At 50.1% G+C, this 20,794-nt stretch overlaps 1 protein-coding gene across 2 annotated transcripts in view; it reads left to right on the forward strand.

The window, feature by feature from the left end:
- Positions 1-2,623: 2,623 nt before the first annotated feature.
- Positions 2,624-20,794, forward strand: part of S100A10 (S100 calcium binding protein A10) — a 33,587-nt gene continuing 15,416 nt past the window's right edge. The window contains exon 1 of one of the 2 annotated variants that reach the window (XM_048519455.1): positions 2,624-2,749. The gene's annotated coding sequence lies outside the window, so the exon portion shown is untranslated. The remainder of the gene's footprint in view (positions 2,750-20,794) is intronic. The other variant, XM_048519447.1, reaches the window with a different exon arrangement.

Genomic DNA, 20,794 nt, shown 5'->3' on the forward strand with positions numbered 1-20,794 from the left:
CTGTTCGACAGTGGAATTCGCTGCCTCAGAGGGTGGTGGAGTCTCCTTCTTTGGAGACTTTTAAACAGAGGATGGATGCCTGTCTGTTTAGAAGAGCTTTGATTGGGTATTCCTGCATAGCAGGGGGTTGGACTGGATGGCCCCTCTGGTCTCTTCCAACTCCATGATCCTATGAGGGCCCAAATCTTCCCACCCACCGCAAAAATGTGGACCATGTTTCAGGATATTCTTCAGCCACACTTTTCCTAGATGGCAACAGCAGTCTGGATGAATATACGACGCATGTATACAGAACACTTTACTATACAAAGCGAGTGTGGTTCAGAGTTTGGACACGGATCTTAGAGACAGAGGGCCTTTCCCCACTTACCTTCTGCTGCGCGCTACTCGGGCCAAGTAGCGCGGGGTTCCGCAGTACTCCCCACTACAGGGGTGGCGACAACTCAGCCGCCCCGACGCTGCCGCTGTCGCGCCCCCTCAGCGTGCATCATTCCTGGTGCTGGAGAAAACGGCGCCTTTTGACGACCCCGCGCAGAGCACGAGGTCGTGGGGAGTGCCAGAAATGACGCACGCAGTGAGTAGCGCGCAGCGACGGAGGTAAAGGGAAAAGTGGGGAAAGGCCCTTAGGTTCTAATCCCCACTCTGCCATGGAAGGTTGCTGACTTCTTTCACTCTCCACCCAGCCTACCCTACAGGTTTGTTGTGAGGGCAGAAGGGAGGAGAGAAGGTCGATACAAGCCCCTTGGTGTGCCCAAAGTGGCCGAAGGTGGAGCATCAGTGAAGTAACTGAAATAAATAATAATGAGAAATGATAATAGCACATGAATGGTGCCACACTGAGCCCTCTAGGGAAGGGCGGTATACAACTCTAATAAACCATAACCCATACACAAATAAATAATTGACTGTGTCCCTTAAAGAAACACAGCACAAAGGCGGGTACATTTCCCATGCTCAGATATCTGCCCAAAGTGACCACCAGTAATAAGGAAAACTGTTTTGTTTTGTTATAATATAATGATCTCAATAAATAGGACTGTGGCGAAATAGGCTTGCTTTTGGCTGGCAGACCCTATTTCGCACTCTGCACACCCCCAGGAGTTACCGACTTTTCCTGGGGAGGGCTAACTTTCTCTCTGGGTATGCTGCCACCACCTGATCATTTGAGGACTGCCTGCTGGCAGACCCCGCCCTCCTTTGACCAGGTCAGGCTGGGTCAAGATATCATTTCCCCCTAGGTCAGGTAGCATTTCCTGATGTTTCTCTGGGATTTCTAAGTCCTCCAAATCTCTGGTACCTGGTTGGAGAAGGAGAGGATGAAAGAAAAAGGAAACGGAAGGCGGGGGGCGGGGGGGGGGGAGGAGCCATTTCTCCACAAGGACAATAACAGTTCCCGGTGATTCCTCTTTTGAACAACTTCCGTGACTTATAATCAAGCAGTAAATATTATTTCCACAAGCGACAGATTCCACGGTCTTCAAGCAGATTCCATGATCTTCAAAACAAACGTAATGTTCTTACTCTCTGGCAACCTGTAGTTGACAAATGGGGATACGTTGCTGTAACCTACTCATCCTCAGCTACACCAGTCTCCAGTGGAGACCCAGGAAAACGTCAAGTTTAATAAAATGACGGCTCGTCAGACAAATATGAAATCGCTTCGACAAATTAGCAAACCTGTCATTTAAACACAACAATTTTGCGTCGATTAGAGATAAATCATAGGCTCATTCCGCACATGCAGAATAATGCACTTTCAAACTGCTTTCAGTGCTCTTTGAAGCTGTGAGGAATAGCAAAATCCTCTTGCAAACAGTTGTGAAGGTGGTTTGAAAATGCATTATTTTGTGTGTGCGGAAGGGGCCATAGTGGATAACTCAAATTATACAAAATCTTCAGTGCCTTTCAAGAAAAACCTCAAAACAGTTACAATTACTGACAGTGCCCAGTAAATAAAGAAAAGCAAGAAAGTCCAGACAATCAATAATGCAGGGATTCTTTATTCCATCTGTTCTTCTGTGTAGATTGTAGCTGCTGAAGGTCTTTCTGCAAGTTGGGCCAGTAAAAAACAAGCAATTCCCTGAATTAAGTTGCGACCCTTCCGTCTCCTATTGCAGGCCAGATCAACTGAGGAGGGTGGGGCTCTTGAGTGATAATATGCAAGCAAGTTTACCGACTGCACATGCTCTGTGAGCTCTTGTCTCCTGGGCCCTGAGATCCAACCAAAACACAAATACAAAATTGGCATGGGTTACGCTGCCAGAATGTGACACCATAAGGCACCCCACTCCTTTCCCACTCTCAGAATGGCGCCCTGCATTCAGGCAGGCCTGCCTTCTACCCCTGCAAGGTAGGCCACCACAGTCAACACTGCTTCCAACCCAGACGGGAGGAAAAGCCCAGGCCCACCTGGGGCAGCGACTTCCTAGTACTCAGCTCAGCCACCCTCTGCACCGGCTGGACGCCTGCCTGCCTGCGCACGGGGGTGGCTCGACTCACGACAGCCCCGCGAGGCAGACGCGCGGAAAGGCCAGACTCGCGAGGTAACGCCGGCTCTCTTCACCCCACCTCCTCTCCAAGGGGCCGGCCCTCTTTCCTCCCCGGCCCGAGAGCCCAGCCTCCCTCTCCGCCCACTAGGCGGCCCAGCCCCTGCTGGAGGAGGCTGCAAGGGCGGCGGCTAACCTCATTGCTTCTCGGCCAGCCGTCGCTGCAGGCTCCTTTCTCCTTCCAGCCGCTCAGATCCGCCTCGGTGAGTTTTTTTTTCTTCTGATTCTTATTCCCTGTGCGTAACGGGGACTTTGGAGAGCCTTTGGCCGTGCGTACAACAAGAGCGCATTCGGTGCGCTTTGGCGCCCATGCCAAAACTTTCGTCTTGGCGCACAGAGGAAAAAAAACGGGGGCGGGGGTCCCCGAGAGAGCAAAATAATCTGCATTCAAAAGAAAAGAAGAGGGTTTTTTTTTCCAGAATTGGGATTTCTCCCATCCTTGCCCCCAAAAAGGCGAGACCTCTTTGGATCAGGGTGGCAGTTTTGGCGAGGTGGGGCCGTTTTGGAAAGCGATAGGAGAGGGCGTGGGCCGGGTAGGAAAGGTTGGGGGTCAAGAGGATGGAGGGAATGTTCCGTCTGATGCTGCCAAGAAAAAGGGGGATCCCCGGTTAGAACCAGTCAATGTCTCTGAGTCTGGCAAGAAGGGGGGGGGGTGTTAAGTGGGAGCGAAATTCCCATCTGATGCTTCAAAGAAGAAGGGAGATCCCCGATTAGAATCAGCTACTGTCTCCGGGGAGGACAGTTTGGGGAAGGGGGGGGGGTGAGTGGGAGAGCCTGCTACCTTTAAAACCCCAGACGTCCTGCTTTAAGGAAAAGGGGCCAGTCTCTAGGTGGAACTAGAGGGCTCTGCGGATCCTCCACAGGGAGCCAGTGGGTTCCTTGCCAGGAAAAAAAAGGGTGTGTCCTTAGGAGCCCTTTGCCCAGGGAAGTTGTGAAAGATCTAGAAGGTTGGAGAAGGGATGGGGCTGCTGGGGGGGATCGAACATGCAGCCCCAGGCCAGGTCCGACCTCTTGAAGGGGCTTATCGGGCCTGCTAGCCAGCTGCAGGCAGCCCCCCTCCCAAAAAAATATCTGGCTTTGCAAACCAGCTGTAGGCTCAGTAGTCCAAAGAGCTCCCCACCTTGGTGCTGATATGGTCTGGGGAGCCGGCTGAGGCGGTCGCCTCTCCCAGTGACATTCTGGGCTGGTGAATCCTCCAAGTTCAACAGCCAAGGTAGCAGCTCCACCCCACCCACCACCACCAGGGCCAATGTGCAGCCGTGAAAAAGGCAAACTCTATGCTGGGGATCATTAGGAAAGGAATTGAGAATAAAACTGCAAAGATTGTCATGCCCTTATATAAAGCCGTGGTGCGACCGCACTTGGAGTCCTGTGTTCAGTTCTGGTCGCCACATCTCAAAAAGGATATGGAAGAGATAGAAAAAGTGCAGAGAAGGGCAACGAGGATGATTGAGGGACTGGAGCACCTTCCTTAGGAGGAGAGGCTGCAGCGTTTGGGACTCTTTAGTTCGGAGAGGAGACGTCTGAGGGGGGATATGATTGAAGTCTATAAAATTATGCATGGGGTAGAAAATGTTGACAGAGAGAAATTTTTCTCTCTTTCTCACAATACTAGAACCAGGGGGCATACATTGAAAATGCTGGGGGGGAGAATTAGGACTAATAAAAAGAAACACTTCTTCACGCAACGTGTGATTGGTGTTTGGAATTTGCTGCCACAGGAGGTAGTGATGGCCACTAACCTGGATAGCTTTAAAAAGGGCTTGGACAGATTTATGGAGGAGAAGTCAATCTATGGCAACCAATCTTGATCCTCCTTGATCTCAGATTGCAAATGCCTTAACAGTCCAGGTGCTCGGGAGCAACAGTCGCAGAAGGCCATTGCTTTCACCTCCTGCCTGTGAGCTCCCAAAGGCACCTGGTGGGCCACTGCAAGTAGCAGAGAGCTGGACTAGATCCAGCTGGCTTGTTCTTATGTGGGGTCACCGGACAAAGCAGCCACCTCCCCACCCCCACCCCTCCGGGCCCAGCCTTGTCATATCTGACCCTGGTAACAAATGAGTTCGACACCTCTGAATAGAGGTTAGCAGGGCCCTTCTCCAGGTCAGAACTAGTACAGCCACACCCATTTCTGATGTCCTATCCGAGAAGATCTGCTTATTCCAACCCAGGATGAAAGAGAGAAAGGGCTACCTGAGGTTATGGCAGTTTTTCAAGGTTCCTTCCAGTTAACTCTTTCCATCCTGGAATCTGGCTGGTTTTAAATTTGCAAAGCGCGAATTCCACACTTGGGTTCTTGGAGGAATGATTGAAGTAGAGCCCTTCTAGGCTGCCATGCATCGGCCGTGACTTTACACGTGCGCACTCCTGTTTATGGCCGGCCTGGATGGCTCAGGCTACTGGTGGTTCCCAACCTGCAGCATGTCTGCCCTTGGGGTTATGCGTCAGAGTGTTTGGGGGTACATTTAAACATTGCATAATGCGTTTGCCAATTCAGGGGTACAATTTTAGGGACACGGGTTGACAAGGGGTGCACAAGTGAAGAAAGGTTGGGAACCTCTGGGTTAGACTGATCTCATCAGATACAAGAAATTACTCTAGTTAGTACTTTGAGGGCAGACCACCGGGGAAGTCTAAGGCTACTACGCAGAGGCAGGCGATGGCAAACAACCTCTGTTTGCCGCCGTAACTTCTCTGCCATGCTTCCAGGGCGTGGTATAGGCCCTGCGATATGAACACGGGAGCGGCCCTTTCTTCCACTTTTCCCAGGGTAACTCTGGAATAAATGAGGGGCACTTTAAAGACAGGTGACATGTAAGCCAGGAAAAGCTTTGGTGCCTCTCAGCTCATTTCATCAGAGGTTTGGAATTGCACCAAACTCGTTTGTATGCACTACAGAGGAATGTGTAGGCGGGATAGAATGCTACAAACAGAGCTTAGTTCAAAGTAGAATACAATCCGAAGCGTGGGTTAGTTTGCTCCAACTGGGTAAGCCCACCCCCCCCCATCTTTTCTTTACCTTTTAGGAGTCTCAAAATGGCTTACAATCACCTTCCCCTCCCCACCACAGATACCTTGTTAGGTAGGTGGGGCTGAGAGAGTTCTGAGAGAACTGTGACTATAGTCCAGGGGTCTGCAACCTGCGGCTCTCCAGATGTGCATGGACTACAATGCATGCTGGCAAGGGCGGATGGGAATTGTAGTCTATGAACATCTGGAGATCCGCAGGTTGCAGACTCACGGACTAGTCCAAGGGCACCCAGCAGGAATGTAGGAGTGGGGAAACAAATCTAGTTCTCCAGCCAAGAATCCACTGCTCACGTGGCAGAGTCGGGACTCAAGCTCGGTTCTGCAGATCGGAGTCCACCTGCTCTCAACCACCGCCCCATGCTGGCTCTCCCTCGACTGTTGTTCGAAAGCTGAGATGCAAATGTCATGCGTGGATGTAGCCAGATAAGCAGATGCACTAGGAAGTTACAGCAAGATAGCTGCGTTAATGAATGCGCGTGTGTGGGTGGAGATGTTAATGTTTGCAGCCGTTCCTTGGCACCGTCTTATTGCGTTTTCTTATCTCGCCCCGTCCTGCGCTCTGTTTTACATTTTGCCTGTCGATCAGCGATCGAGAAAAAATCACACCCACTCTGAGTTAAGTGTTTACTTGTCAACCCGGATCCTGTTTTGAACCGATGCCTCTGTAATATTTCCCCCCGTTTCTTATTACGATGTGCATAAATCGGCTTGATGGGCAAGTCCCGGGGCACTTGAGGAAGTGGGGTCTGACTCACAGAAGCATATGATTCAGTAAATGGCTTGAGTCCTTGATGAATCTGATGAATCCTTGAAATAAATACTGCTGGATGTACGCTGGATGTACGCCAGACTCCTGTTTTATTCCCTTGCGATGGTCGAAGGGGTCCGGAGCGGAATACGGCGGTGGGAGATTGCTCTCTTCGTTTTGTTTGAAACATTTTTTAATCCCTGGTTCGAGACGGCTTTGTTCGGGTGGAGATTGGAGAAAGGGAGTCGAAGCACGAGGGAAGGAGATGGCAGAACTGCCCCCTCCCTCCCACCCCCCAGCCACGCTTGCCAAACTGTGAACTACAGGAAATCACGCGGCTATAAGACGGAACAGATAAGAGAGGCTTCAGAAAATCTCTAATGCAGGCTAGTCTATCTGGGTGTGTCCGGCTTCACAGATCTGCAAATCCCAGCAGGCTCTAGCTGTTATAGGGAAAGTTGGAGTTGTGCATTGCGTAGGTGCTCAGGGGCACGAAACTCTAGATTTTTAAACTTGCAATTTTGGGAGCATGAGCCGCAGCCCACCTGGGGGTTGTTGAAGGTGGTCCACATGTTATCTTTGGGGCGGGGAGGCCAAATTGGACAGAATACGCTCTCGGAGCAGACGGAGGGGATGCATGAGGACAGACAGTTCTTCTGGAATTGGTGACCTACTTAAGATGGGCTTAGATCACATGTTGGCAGGGAGGCCTGGCTGTTCTCGTCCCAAGAGCCGCTCTGTCATCGTAAAGGGAGCCTTAACTCCTTCTTGTTCAGACCGGGAGGGTTAAGGGTGGGGGCAGACACGCCAGCGTGGGAGAGTGGTTAAGTGGTTAGCCTAGGACAGTGATGGCGAACCTTTTTGAGACCGAGTGCCCAAATTGCAACCCAAAACCCACTTATTTATTGCAAAGTGCCAACACGGCAATTTCACCTGAATGCTGAGGTTTTAGTTTAGAAAAAAGAGTTGTCTCCAAGGCGTGCGTTACTCGGGAGTAAGCTTGGTGGTAGTCAGTTGCTTTGCTTTGAAGCAACCGGGCAACTCTTCCAACAGGTGAATCACAACCCTGGGAGGGTTTACTCAGAAGCAAGCCCCATTGCCAGCAACCGAGCTTACTCCCAGGTAAAGGATCGCGCTTTAGTTCTTCCCATGAAAATCAGTGGGGTTTAACAGCGCTTAATAGAGTTACCTACACTGCTTCCACAAAATTAGGTCTTAGGTTTAATGCTAATAATCGAGCCCAGTGGCCCAGGCCAGCCTAGATGTGTATGGGAGGGGCACTCTGTTTGCACGTGCCCACAGAGTGGGCTCTGAGTGCCACCTCTGGCACCCGTGCCATAGGTTCGCCACCACTGGCCTAGGATCTGAGAAACCCGGATTTGGATTCCCACTCTGCCGTGGAAGCTTGCTGGGTCGCCCACTCTTTGGGTGCTATTTGGCTGCTACTTGGGTGGGAGCTCTCCAAGGAATACCAGGGGTGTGACGTGAAGGCGGGTAATATGGCGAGCCACCTCTGAACGTCTCTTACCTTGAAAAGCCCGCGGGGTCTCCGTAAGACTGCTGTGACTGGATGAAAATAAAATGAAAGCATGCCAGCCTCCGGGTGGGACTCGGGCCCCTTCCGCACACGCAGAATAATGCACGTTCGATCCACTTTCACGATTGTTTGCAAGTGGATTTTGCTATTCCGCACAGTAAAATCCAGCTGCAAAGTACATTGGAAGTGGATTGAAAGTGCATTATTCTGCACGTGCGGGAGGGGCCTTGGAGATCTCCTGGAATGGCAGCTCCTCTCCAGACTTCAGAGATCGGTTCTTCTGGAGAAAATGGCTGCTTTGGAGAAGAAGAAGAGTTTGGATTTATGCCCCACCTTTCTCTCCTGCAAGGAGACTCAGGGGGGCTTACAAGCTCCTTTCCCTTCCTCTCTCTACAACAGACACCTTGTGAAAAAGGTGGGGCTGAGAGAGTTCAGAGAGGACTGTGACTAGCCCAAGGTTGCCCAGCAGGAATGTCGGAGTTCGGGAACACATCTGGTTCACTAGATAAGCCTCTGCCACTCAGGTAGGTCCTATGGCAGGGGTCTGCAACCTGCGGCTCTCCAGATGTTCACGGACTACAAATCCCATCAGCCCCTGCCAGCATGGCCAATTGGCAGGGACTGATGGGAATTATAGTCCATGAACATATGGAGAGTCACAGGTTGCAGACCCCTGTCCTAACTCAGGATCCATCCCCAAATCTCCAGATGTTCCTCAACCGGAATCTGTCATGCCTACGCCCATATTTCCGGCCAGGGGCAACCATAGCTAGAGCCCTTGAGTGGTCCAAGAATGCCGATTTGCATGGTAGCCATTGGTTATCGTGTCTCTTTGGATCACAAGAAGAGGAACAGAGCAACAGTTCTACATCGAGTACCTGTCAAAGACTCGTGGAAAACCCAAAAGTGGCACTGGTACTATCCTGCTACGTGCCTGCTCCCCAGAAAGTCATTTTCAAAAGCTTGCTGCTATAGTGGTTAAGCCAGCGTGGCGCAGTGGTTAAGAGTAGATGGAGTTTAATCTGGAGAACCAGGTTTGATTCCCCGCTCCTCCACATGAGCTGCACACTGTAGTCCAGTGAGCTGGACTTGTTTCCCTGCTCCTCCACATGAAGCTTGCTGGGTGACCTTTGGCCAATCACAGTTCTCTCAGGACTCTCCCAACCCTATCTATCTCACAAGGGGTCTGTTGTGGGGAGAAGAAGGGAAAAGCCGCCTTGAGATGCCTTACAGCACAGGTGTCAAACTCGTGGCCCTCCAGATGTTATGGACTACAGTTCCCATCATGATGCTGGCAGGGAATGATGGGAACTGTAGTCCATAACATCTGAAGGGCCGCGCGTTTGACACCTATGCCTTATAGGAATCTAAGGCAGGATATAAATCCAAACTCCTCTTGTCCTTCTGTTTCTGTGCACTGTCTCCTCACAAAGAAACCGCTCCCGTTTGGGAAATCTGAGCGATGCTTGAAGATGCCGGGCAAAATTCCCCTCAGTGGGTGGGATTATGCGATTGTTTTGGCAATTATGCGGTGATTCAAAATGGGTGAGCTCTCTCCAGGTTACTCTTCTGGGAGGTCTGATGGTTCTGAGCGTTTGCTAAGGATCAGACGGGCAGTTGAACGTGCCGGCTCTTGTCGCTCCTGTAGGATTTTCAAGGCTGGAGATAAGCAGAGGTGGTTTGCCATTACCGGCCTGTGTAGCTACCTTGGTGGCCTCTCCTCCAAATACGAACCGAGGCCAGCCCTGCTTAGCTTCTAGTCTCCAATGAGCTAAGGCCGGTCTGAACTACTCAAGCTACTACACAGCACCTGTTGGTGGAAAGTGCCATTAAGTTACAGCCGACTTTTGATGACCCAGAAGACAAGAGACGTGCAGAGGTGGTTTGCCATTACCAGCCTGTGTAGCTACCTTGGTGGCCTCTCCTCCAAATACGAACCGAGGCCAACCCTGCTTGGCTTCTAGTCTCCAATGAGCTAAGGCCGGTCTGAACTACTTGAGCTGCTACACACCACCTGTTGGTGGAAAGTGCCGTTAAGTCACTGCCGACTTTTGATGACCCAGAAGACCAGAGACGTGCAGAGGTGGTTTGGCATGGCCATTGCATGCTTCTGCACGCCCACACTGGACTTCCTTGCTGGTCTCCCATCCAACTGTTAATCGGAGCCAACCCTGGTTAGCCTCAAAGATCTGAAAAGATCGAACTAGCCTGGGCCATCCAGGTCAAGCCAAGAGATGAGAAGAGGTAGTTTGCCAATGCCTGCGTCTGCATAGTGACTCTGGACTTCTTTGGAGGTCTCCCATCAGGGCCAATCCTCCTTATCTTCCAGGAACAGGGCAGATTGGGCTAGCCGGGGATAGCCAGGTCAGGAGGCAGAGGTGGTTTGCCATTGCCCTCCTCTGATTAGCAACCCTTTGGGGTTGCCCCTTCAAGTACTAACCAGGACCCACCCTTGTTAGCATCGGAGATCCGGCAAGATCAGGCTAGCATGGGCTGTCCAGGTCAGAGTCGAGACAAACAGAGGTGGTTTGCCGTTGCGTGCCTCTGCACAGCAACCTTGGGCTTCCTTGTGATCTCCCATTCAAGTGCTAACCAGGACACACTCTGGTTAGCATCTGAAATTCAACAAGATCAGGCTAGCATGGGCCGTCCAGGTCATGACTGAGACAAACAGAGGTGGTTTGCCATTGCCTCCCTCTGCATAGCAACCCTGCACTTCCGTGGTGGTCTCCCATCCATTCAGTATTCACGACCGACCCTGCTTAGCATCAAAGACCTAGCAAGATCAAGCTAGCCCAGATGGGTGGTAGCCTTATCAAAATGACCAAGGCTAGGGGAGTCTGCCCACTGTATTTAAAATCTGGGTAGTCGAGGAACAGTCAGAACGACAATATGTCCTGATTTCACATCAGCCCCTGCGAGGAACCCGAAGGTGGGGCTGAGCTTGGGAATACGCTGATCGAAACTTCGAGCACTACGCTCAGTCTTTCCTTTCCAGATGGTTATCTGTCTCCTTATTAAATTGTTGCAACTTTAATTAAGACTTGCTGCAAATTGCCCGTGCATAGTGAGCAGCTGTTTATAGATGCCCTTGGAACGGCAGATTCCATGGTAGTTTCTGGAGAGGTTGACGTGGGTTCTTTGCCGGTGATTTCCATTTTTTTTTTTAATCCCACACTTTGCCCAAAGAGCTCAGGGCAGTATATGAACCTAGGCTCCGAAACCTCCGTTTTAGCCACACAACAACCCTGTGAGGTAGGGATAGGTCAAGAGACAGCGCTGACTGGCCTGATGTCTCCCACTGATGGTGTCATGTTGGTGAGGGAGCAGTTTTCTGCTGCCTCAGAGGCTGGGACACGGAGTAATGGATTCAAGGTGCAGGAAAAGAGATTCCACCTAAACATGAGGAAGAACTTCCTGACCGTCAGGGCTGTTCGACAGTGGAATGCACTACCTCGGAGAGTGGTGGAGTCTCCTTCTTTGGAGGTTTTTAAACAGAGGCTGGATGAACGTATGTCAGGATCGGGAGTGCTTTGATTGTGTGTTCCTACATGGCAGGGGGTCGGACTTGATGGCCCTTGGAGTATCTTCCAACTCTACGATTCTATGAGTGGGGATTTGAACCAGACTCTCCGAAGTCCTAATCTAATGCTCAAAGCATGAGACCTCTCTCAAACGTGCACTGTGAAGCTCAGCAGACTGGTGGTGTGGTTTTAAAGACATTCTTGGATCACTTGTGAGCGCAGCTATCCGGAGATAGCTGAGGGCATTTTCTTAAGCACTCCCCAGAATCCTTTGCAGTGAGCAGCAGGTGCTGGGGCAGACTCCTCACTGTTGCTTAGCATGCAAATTGACGTGGAATGGGAATTTGGGAGTGGTGGGAAGTGCCGTCAAGTTACAGCCGACTTGTGGCACCCCGGTAGCTTTTTCAAGGCAAGGACTGAGGTGGTTTGCCATTGTTCACCTCTGCATCGCGACCCTGTTGTCGAAATAGCTGAACTTTAAATTGGATTCATGTTAAAGGTGGGATGCCCCCGAGCTCTTGAGGAAGGGCAAGAGAGATCCTGATGCATTTTTCTGTATTTTTCTCCTAGACAGGAAATGTTTAGACTTGTGGAAGACACCCTAAAAGGGTCTCTTGTTCTCTCTGTAGCCTCAGACTTCCTCCATTGTAAGATCTCTTTCCTGCAGGGTGTACTCTTAAGAGAGCCAGGGTGATGTGGCGGTTCAGGTATCAGACTAAGACCTGGGAAACCGAGGTTCGAATCCAGGTCAAGAGGCAGAGGTGGTTTGCCATTACCTGCATAGCAACCCTGGGCTTGTTAGTGGTTTGCCATTACCTGCATAGCAACCCTGGGCTTGTTAGCATCAGAAACTTGCTGTGAGACCTTCGGCCGGTCACACCCTCTCAGCCTTGACCCGGGCGAGTTATTTGGTTGGGGGACCTCCAAGGAATACCAGGGGCATGCCATGGAGGCAGGTGATGGCAAAGCCCCTTTGAATTGAAAACCCGACTGGGTTGCCATTTGTCAGCTGTGGTTTGACTGCAAAAAAAAAATAATACTCTTAATTCCTCATGTAAATCCATGCTGGAGAAATGAACCAGTTGGGGCCATGAGACATCTCACCAAGAAAATACCTGCTCCCCAAAATACCTGCTACAGGGGTAGTTTGGCAACAGCAACTTCCAGAAAGGAGTGGTTTCAGAATTAAAAGTCAGGCCTTTTCAATTATTGTTGTTAATCCGTATTAACGATTTTAGAGGGAAAAACATTTTCAATGACTAACAGCTAGAGCAGATCGTGTCCAGCGCCCCTTTCGCCCACAGTGGCTAAGGTGCCTCTAGCAAGCCTCCAAGTAGAACACAAAAGAAATAGCCCACCCCTACAGCTGAAATTTTGAGATATACTGCTTTTGAACATAGAAGCTCAATGCTTATCTATGGGAGTTCACATTGACTGAGAGGCTTAGCTCCGAATAGAAGTGTTTATTTACTCAGAGCATTTTTATGCCACCTTTCTACCCCAGAAGGGTCCACAAAGCAGCGAACGTAGAAAATATTATTTACACAATAAAAGAACATTTAAAATCTAATATTCAAGTAGAAGCCCGTAAACAATGCCAGAACGAAGGCCAATCACTGTTCCTGGTGTTATGCCAAAATTGATCCTATACCTTTCCACATATTACACCTCTGTGAAGAGAGAGAGAAGAAGAGGTGTTTGGATTTATATCCCGCCTTTCTCTCCTGTAAGGAGACTCAGGGTGGCTGACAAGCTCCTTTCCCTTCCTCTCCCCATAACAGACACCTTGTGAGGCAGGTGGGGCTGAGAGAGTTCCAAAGAACTGGGACTAGCCCAAGGTCACCCAGCAGAAATGCAGGAGTGCGGAAACACATCTGGTTCACCAGATAAGCCTCTGCCACTCAGGTGGACGAATGGGGCAAGATGTTTCAGCATTCCTATCTGGGTCAGGCTACAGATCAATTCAGTCCAGTATCCTGTTTCCAACAGCGGTCAGCTCGGAAGTCCACAAGTTTGCCCACATCCTTTTGCCATCAAAGGTGTTCAGGGGTACACTGCCTGAGAACATGGAGGATCCGTTGACCGGCACGGCTGGTAGAGCTGCTACGTTGTTGGCATTTTTCTAGCCCGGTTTACTGGACGTCTGAGGGACAGTCCCAAGATAGTTTGGCAACGAGGTCAGAAAGCTGATAGCTGTGTCCCGTGTGAACTGTTTCCGTTCTATCCATGGCTTAGTTTTGGCGGGCGCCACCCAGTTCCATCAAAACTCCCGCCCTTTTCTGTTGGCTGGGCCTTGTCTATTCCCCTCAGAAAGCTCCCTGTGCGAAACATGGTTTATGGATGAGTGTACAGATGGGAGTACAAGCTGGGGCGGAGGTGGTAACGCAGGAAGCAAGGTTTCGAACAAAGGGCCTCCCTGAAAGCAAACAAAGGCCGGCTTTCTATGCACGGTGTGCATACTTTGGAAGGCCTTTGAGACAGCCTGAATGGAATTCCGCCCATGAAAACCTCACTCCTCGCAACAAGAATGATGCTTCTGTCATACGCCCTGCCCCGAAAGAGCGGCCATCACTGGGGCAATGTGTCACAGCTTCGGTTGGGGTTCATTTTGGCTGCCTGAGTGAGGGGCTGTATGGTCTAGCAGCTAGAGCATTAAGAAATTGGAGACCCGTTCGCATCTCTGCTGACAAATCTCACTTGGTTTATTCTAGCTGAGCTGTCAAGTCTCAGGCAACTGAACGGCAACGCTGAAGGGTTTTCATGTCGAACACGAACAGAGGTGGTTTGCCATTAACTCCCTCTGCATAGCAACCCTGGACATCTTTGGTGCAGAGGTGGGATCCAACAGGTTCTCACCGGTCCCCGAGAGGGGGTTACTAGTTATTTGTGTGTGCCGAGAGGGGGTTACTAATTGGGTCCGCTTTTCCGCCTCCACGCCCTCGCCTCCCCGAGAGGCATCCTGCCTTTGAATGTGAAGGTTCCATATAGCAATTGCAACTAATAATGTCACTCCCTGAACTGGGTTAATCCCTTCCAGGCATCGCAATTCATTGATTCCCAGCCTTTCCTACCTTTTAACTCACCAGTCTCTATCAAAGAACCTGTGCGTTTCACCATTGCTGTGTGTCAGATTTGTGAGTTGGGGCATTTTCTATAATGTGATGATGATTTAGAAATGACCTGGTGCAAAAAAAAATTGGGGGGGTCGTGGTGGGGTGGCTGCCTGTGGGGGGGGCATCCAACTCAGGTTTTGCCCAGGGCTCAGGTTTGCCTAGGTACGCCTCTGCCCCCTTTGCTGAGGGGCGGGGGGCTGGCGAGGGAACCTGTTACTAAAAATTTTGGATCCCACCACTGCTTTGATGGTTTACCAACTAAGCGCTAGCCAGAGCTGACCCGGCTGAGATTCTGAGATCAAACAAAATTAGGCTAGCCTGATCTATCCAGGTCAAGGCAAGAAATGGACGAAGGTAGTTTGCCATTTCCTGCCTCTGCGTAGCAATCTTAGACTTCTTTTTTGCTTTTCCATCGAAGTCCTAATCAGGGCCAACCCTTCTCAGATTCTCAGATCCAATGAGATCAGACTAGTCTGAACCATCCAGGTCACAAACGGAGGTGGTTTGCCATTATCTGCCTTTGTATACCAACCCCTGGACTTCCTTGGTGGTCTCCCATCTCAACACTAGCCAGGGCCAGACCTCCTTCGCATCTAAAATCTGACAAGATCAGGCTAGCCTGGGCCATCCAGATCAGGGCAACGTTTACCCCAACTTAAAAACACACACAACACCCTTGCTCCATGTCAGAACTTAGCATACCAGGGAGAGGAATTCTTCCCTTGGCTTGCTGCATTTCTACATGCGGAGAGTCTATTTATAGTTGGGACAGAAGCTCTTCTGCCTGCAGTCTTCCATCTCTAGATGGTGCCAGGAAGACTGTAGCATGTGATTGCTCATTGTGACTTGAATGCCAGAGTGCATTGATTTGGATCGGATTTCTCGTGCACCAAACGCTTCAGGTATTGATGTTTCGACAGTCCACTGCCAGGCAGCTGCGACATGCGAGCTCCTTTTCTCGGCTGTGTTGGCAGCACCCTTTCAAACCAAAGCACGTTCATCTTGCTCCTTTATTAGCCTTGCCAACCTCCAGGTGGGGCCTGGAGATCTTCTGGAATTAAAACTGATCTCTGGGTGACACAGATCAGTTTCTCTAGAGAAAATGGCTGCTTTAAAGGATGGAGTCTGTGACATTATGGCCCAGTGTGGCTCCTCCCTTCCTAAAAACCACCCTCAGACTCCCCCTCCCCCATGTTTGGGATTTTCCCAACCTGGGGTTGGCAACCCTATTATATTTAGGGTTGTGTTTCATTTCTGGATCTCTGTGTAGTAGTAGTAGAAGAAGAGGAGGAGGAGGAGGAGGAGTTTGGATTTATATCCACCCTTGCTCTCCTGTAAGGAGACTCAAAGGGGCTTACGATCTCTTTTCCCTTCCCCACCCAACAACAAACACCCTGTGAGGTGGGTGGGGCTGAGAGAGCCCCGAAGAGCTGTGACTAGCCCAAAGTCACCCACCTGGCATGTGTGGGAGCGCACGAGCTAATCTGGTTCACCAGATAAGCCTCCACAGCTCAAGTGGCAAAGTGGGGGATCAAAACCCGGTTCTCCAGATTAGAGTGCACCTGCTCTTAACCACCACGCCACGCTGGCTCTCTTCCTCACTGCCATGCGTAGCTTCTGAAATGGTTGAAGGTATAGAGCACAGAGGAGGGGTCACGGGAGGAGTGGAAGAGAAAGGTATCATTACTATTATTTTGAATGTCGCAGCTGCCAGTTCTTTAGCTGGTTGTTTGCCTTTCATTACAATTCGGGCCTCACCCAGAGGCCTAGGATGTTGTAATGTATCGGCGTAGTATTCGTGCAGATCCCAGCAGGGCTGCCTTCTGGATTTGACAGACGTTGATTTTGTTGATTTGAAGAAGTTTAAAGTGCCGCCCTAGCGTTTTCGGGATGATACCCAGGGTGCTGAGTACAACTGGGATGACCTCAGCTGATTTGTGCCATAGTCGCTGGATCTCAACTTTCAAATCGTGGTATTTAGTGACCTTCTCGTATTCTTTTTCAACGACCCTGCTGTCGCCAGGTATTGCTATGTCAATGACGGTCGCTTTCTTGTCCTCGATCGCTCTGATATCCCAGTGTATTACCGTGTTTCCCCGAAAATAAGACAGTGTCTTATATTAATTTTTGCTCCCAAAGATGTGGTATGTCTTATTTTCAGGGGATGTCTTATTTTTCTGCTCCACAGCTGCATGCTCTGGTCGACGGGCACGCTTCCAAACAAAAACTTTGCTACGTCTTACTTTCGGGGGATGCTTTATATTTAGCACTTCAGCAAAACCTCTACTATGTCTTATTTTCCGGGGATGTCTTATTTTCGGGGAAACAGGGTATGTGCCAACACTTTGTCCATTGGATTCGAGAGTCCTACAAGATCTTGATCTTCTCATTTTCCGTGACGTTCTCTGGACAATGTTCCCACCAGTTTTTAGCTGTTCTTATGTTGTAATTCTTGCATTAATTCCAGTGGATCATCTTGGCCACTGAGTTGTTCGTACTCGGTCTGTGTGATCTTTTTGCAGCCGCTGAGGACACGATCTCCCGTTTCGTCGGCTTCCTTTCACAATCTACTCCTTGCATCACCTGAGGATTTTTAGATTCTGGCCTTGATCGTATTTGTCCTAATGGCCTGCTCTTGAGCTGCTAAAATCAGCGATTCCGTTTTATCACACAGCCCTCCCCTTTCGGGCTCGGGATGGTGGGCAACAGCAATAAAAACAAGAACATTAAAAACATTCAATATCCCAAATATCTCATTAATAAATATAAGTTGTCAGATGGCAATTGGATCCAGTCATCTTAATTATAGCATTCACAATATCAAGTGGCAATAAGACAGGCCTCCTGTTAACCGGAAATGCCTCAACCATATGCCTGGTGGAACACCTTCATCTTGCAGGCTTTGTGGAACTGCGTAAGGTCCCGCAGGGCGCGGACCTTCTCTGACAGAGTGTTCGATCAGGCAGGGGCCAGAGACGAAAAAGCCCTGGCACTGGTTGAGGCCAGAGAGACCTCCCTGGGGCCGGGGACCAATAGTAGATTTTCACTTGCTGAATGGAGTGATCTTTGGGGGACATACCAGGAGAGACAGTCCCGTATATACGCTGGTCGCGAACTGTGCAGGGCTTTGTATGATAATACAAGAACCTCAAATCTAATTCGGTGCTCCATCAGAAGTCAGTGCAGCTGGCGAAGGACAGGTTGTATGCAGAGGTGGGATCCAGCAGGTTCTCACCGGTTCCCGAGAGGGGGTTACTAATTATTTGTGTGTGCTGAGAGGGGGTTACTAATTGGGTCCGCTTTCCCACCTCCACGCCCTTGCCTCCCCGAGAGGCATCCTGCCTTTGAACGTGAAGGTTCCATGTAGCAATTGCAACTAATCATGTAACTCCCTGAACTGGGTTAATCCCTTTCAGGTACTGCAGTTCATTGATTCTCAGCCTTCCGTACCTTTTATCTCACCAGTCTCCATCAAAGAACCTGTGTGTTTCACCATTGCTGTGTGTCAGATTTGTGAGTTGGGGCATTTTCTATAATGTGATAATGATTTAGAAATGACCTGGTGCCAAAAAATTTTTTAAGGCCGTGGTGGGGTGGCTACCCATGGGGGGGGGGCATCCAACTTAGGTTTTGCCCAAGGCTCAGGTTTGCCTCTGCCCCCTTTGATGAGGGGGGGGGCTGGCGAGGGAACCTGTTACTAAAATTTTTGGATCCCACCACTGGTTGTATGTGCATCCACCATGAGGATCCAGTGAGAACTCTCGCTGCCGCACAGCATACAACTTGGAGCTATCCTTGCCCTACATAATTTGTGGATTTCCTGCATTGTGCAGCAGGTTGGACTAGATGTCCCTTGAGGCCCCTCCTCAGCAGCAGCCAGGCCTGATGTTTGCAAAGAGACCCTGTGAGAAAGCCACTCCGAGGCAGAGGAATGCATCTGCTCTGGCTGGAAGGGACTCTTCCGCAATCCCTTCCACGACAGTGTGGTGTTTGTCTGCTCCGGGACCTGTTCTTTCACGCCAACAGTATAAAACATGCAAATTTAAGCAGCAGTGGAATCGTTGCTGGGGCCGATGTGCATAATTTATTCCAGTTTTGTTTGGCATGGGGCAGAGTAGGGCAGAACCTCACGGCATCTGATCCCATGCCACTGTTATGAGGTCACCCTTTGAGAATCTGGCAGGTTGAGCCACACACACGCCGAGCATTCCTTTGCCACCCAGAGGACTAGAGCCTTGAGCTCTCGTTTTAAAATGAATGGTGAGATTGCACAATAGCAAGCCACCTCTGCTATTCCTGATTGCACACACGAGGGGGATTGTGTATGTGTGTATATTGTGTATGTGTGTATATTTCCTGGGCACAGGCAGCTGGTACACACTTGTGTAAGGGAAAGCTTTAACTTGTCCAGATGAGGGTGACCAAAATGGTAAGGGGTTCGGAATCCGTGCCCTGTGAGGAGCAGCTTCGGGAACTGGGGTTCAGTCTGGAGAAGAGAAGGTCAAGGGGTGACATGATAGCCGTGTTTCAATATTTGAAGGGATGCCGTGTTGAAGACGGAGCAAGCTTGTTATACTGCTGCTACAGAGACTCAGGCTCATTCCGCACATGCAAAATAATGCACTTTCCAACTGCTTTCAGTGCTCTTTGAAGCTGTGCGGAATAGCAAAATCTCCTTGCAAACAGTTCTGAAAGTGGTTTGAAAACGCATTATTTTGCATGTGCGGAAGGGGCCTCAGGCATGGAATAATGGATTCAAAGAACAGGAAAAGAGATTCCACCTAAACATTAGGAAGGACTTCCTGACCATCAGGGCTGTTCGATAGTGGAATAGGCTGCCTCAGAGGGTGGTGGAGTCTCCTTCTTCGGAGGTTTTTTAACAGAGACTGGATTTCCATTTGTTGGGAGGGTTTTGATTGTGTGTTTCTGCGTGGTAGGGGACTGGACTCGATGACTTTTGAGGTATCTACAAACCCTATGATTCTCTGTGTACCTACCAAACCCCCAAAATATCTTTGCATCTCGCCCCTGTTAAAAATATAAAGATATTGGGGGAAGGGAGACAAAAGATTTGTAACTTCCATGAAGAAAGGCAGTATTCTCCGTTATACTCCAGGATTCCCCCACGTGACGCCCGTGGCCACCTTGAGCACTCTTCCTGTTGCCCACCAAGAGTTTTTAGATAATAGAAGAGGAGGAGGAGGAGGAGTTTGGATTTATATCCCCCCTTTCTCTCCTGCAGGAGACTCAAAGGGGCTGACAATCTCCTTGCCCTCACAACAAACACCCTGTGAGGTGGGTGGGGCTGAGAGAGCTCCGAGAAGCTGTGACTAGCCCAAGGTCACCCAGCTGGCGTGTGTGGGAGTGTACACGCTAATCTGAATTCCCCAGATAAGCCTCCACAGCTCAGGCGGCAGAGCTGGGAATCAAACCCTGTTCCTCCAGATTAGATACATGAGCTCTTAACCTCTTACGCCACTGCTGCTCCTGCCACATGGCAGGGCCATGTGGGGTCTTTTTTGCCCAGCAGGGCTTCAGATTGGCAAGGCATTCTGTTAAAGAGAGCTTCTTAAAATGTTGAAGAGTTTTAGATATGCATGACCTCACTCGGTGAGATGTTGTGGTTGGCGCAGCCTTTTACGGCAGCCATTTTGAGGTTGCGCCCACCATCCAGAGATGCTGACCGGCTAAAAACAGTTGGGGACCGAGGCATACCCGGCACTGGAGATAAACATCTGTGAAGGGTCACCTGTCCTTATTATCCATGGCGTAGTGGTTAAGAGCAGGTGGATTCTAATCTGGAGGAACCGGGTTTGATTCCCCGCTCTGCCGCCTAAGCTGTGGAGGCTTATCTGGGGAACTAGACTAGCTTGTGCACTCCAACACACGCCAGCTGGGTGACCTTGGGCTAATCACAGTTCATCAGAGCTCTCTCAGCCCCACCCATCTCACAGGGTGTTTGTTGTTAGGGGTAAAGGGCAAGGAGATTGTCAGCCCCTTTGAGTCTCCTACAGGAGAGAAAGGGGGGATATAAATCCAAACTCTTCTTCTTCTTTTGTGCGTGCCCAAAACGTTTGGCTAAGCTCTATTGGAGACAAAGCACTAGGTTAAACCGGAGGTGGGATCCAACCAGTTCTCACCACTTCTCTAGAAGTGGTTACTAATTTTTTCTGAGTGCCGAGAAGGGGTTACTAAAGCAACCTCCCTGCCCAATAGGGACTGGAGGTGCGTGTGTGTGGCGGCGCCACTGTTTGAATCCCACCACCATCGGAACCTGTTATTAAAATTTTTGGATC

The sequence above is a fragment of the Sphaerodactylus townsendi genome, linkage group LG01 (assembly GCF_021028975.2).
Source record: "Sphaerodactylus townsendi isolate TG3544 linkage group LG01, MPM_Stown_v2.3, whole genome shotgun sequence".
NCBI classification, from domain to species: Eukaryota; Metazoa; Chordata; class Lepidosauria; order Squamata; family Sphaerodactylidae; genus Sphaerodactylus; species Sphaerodactylus townsendi.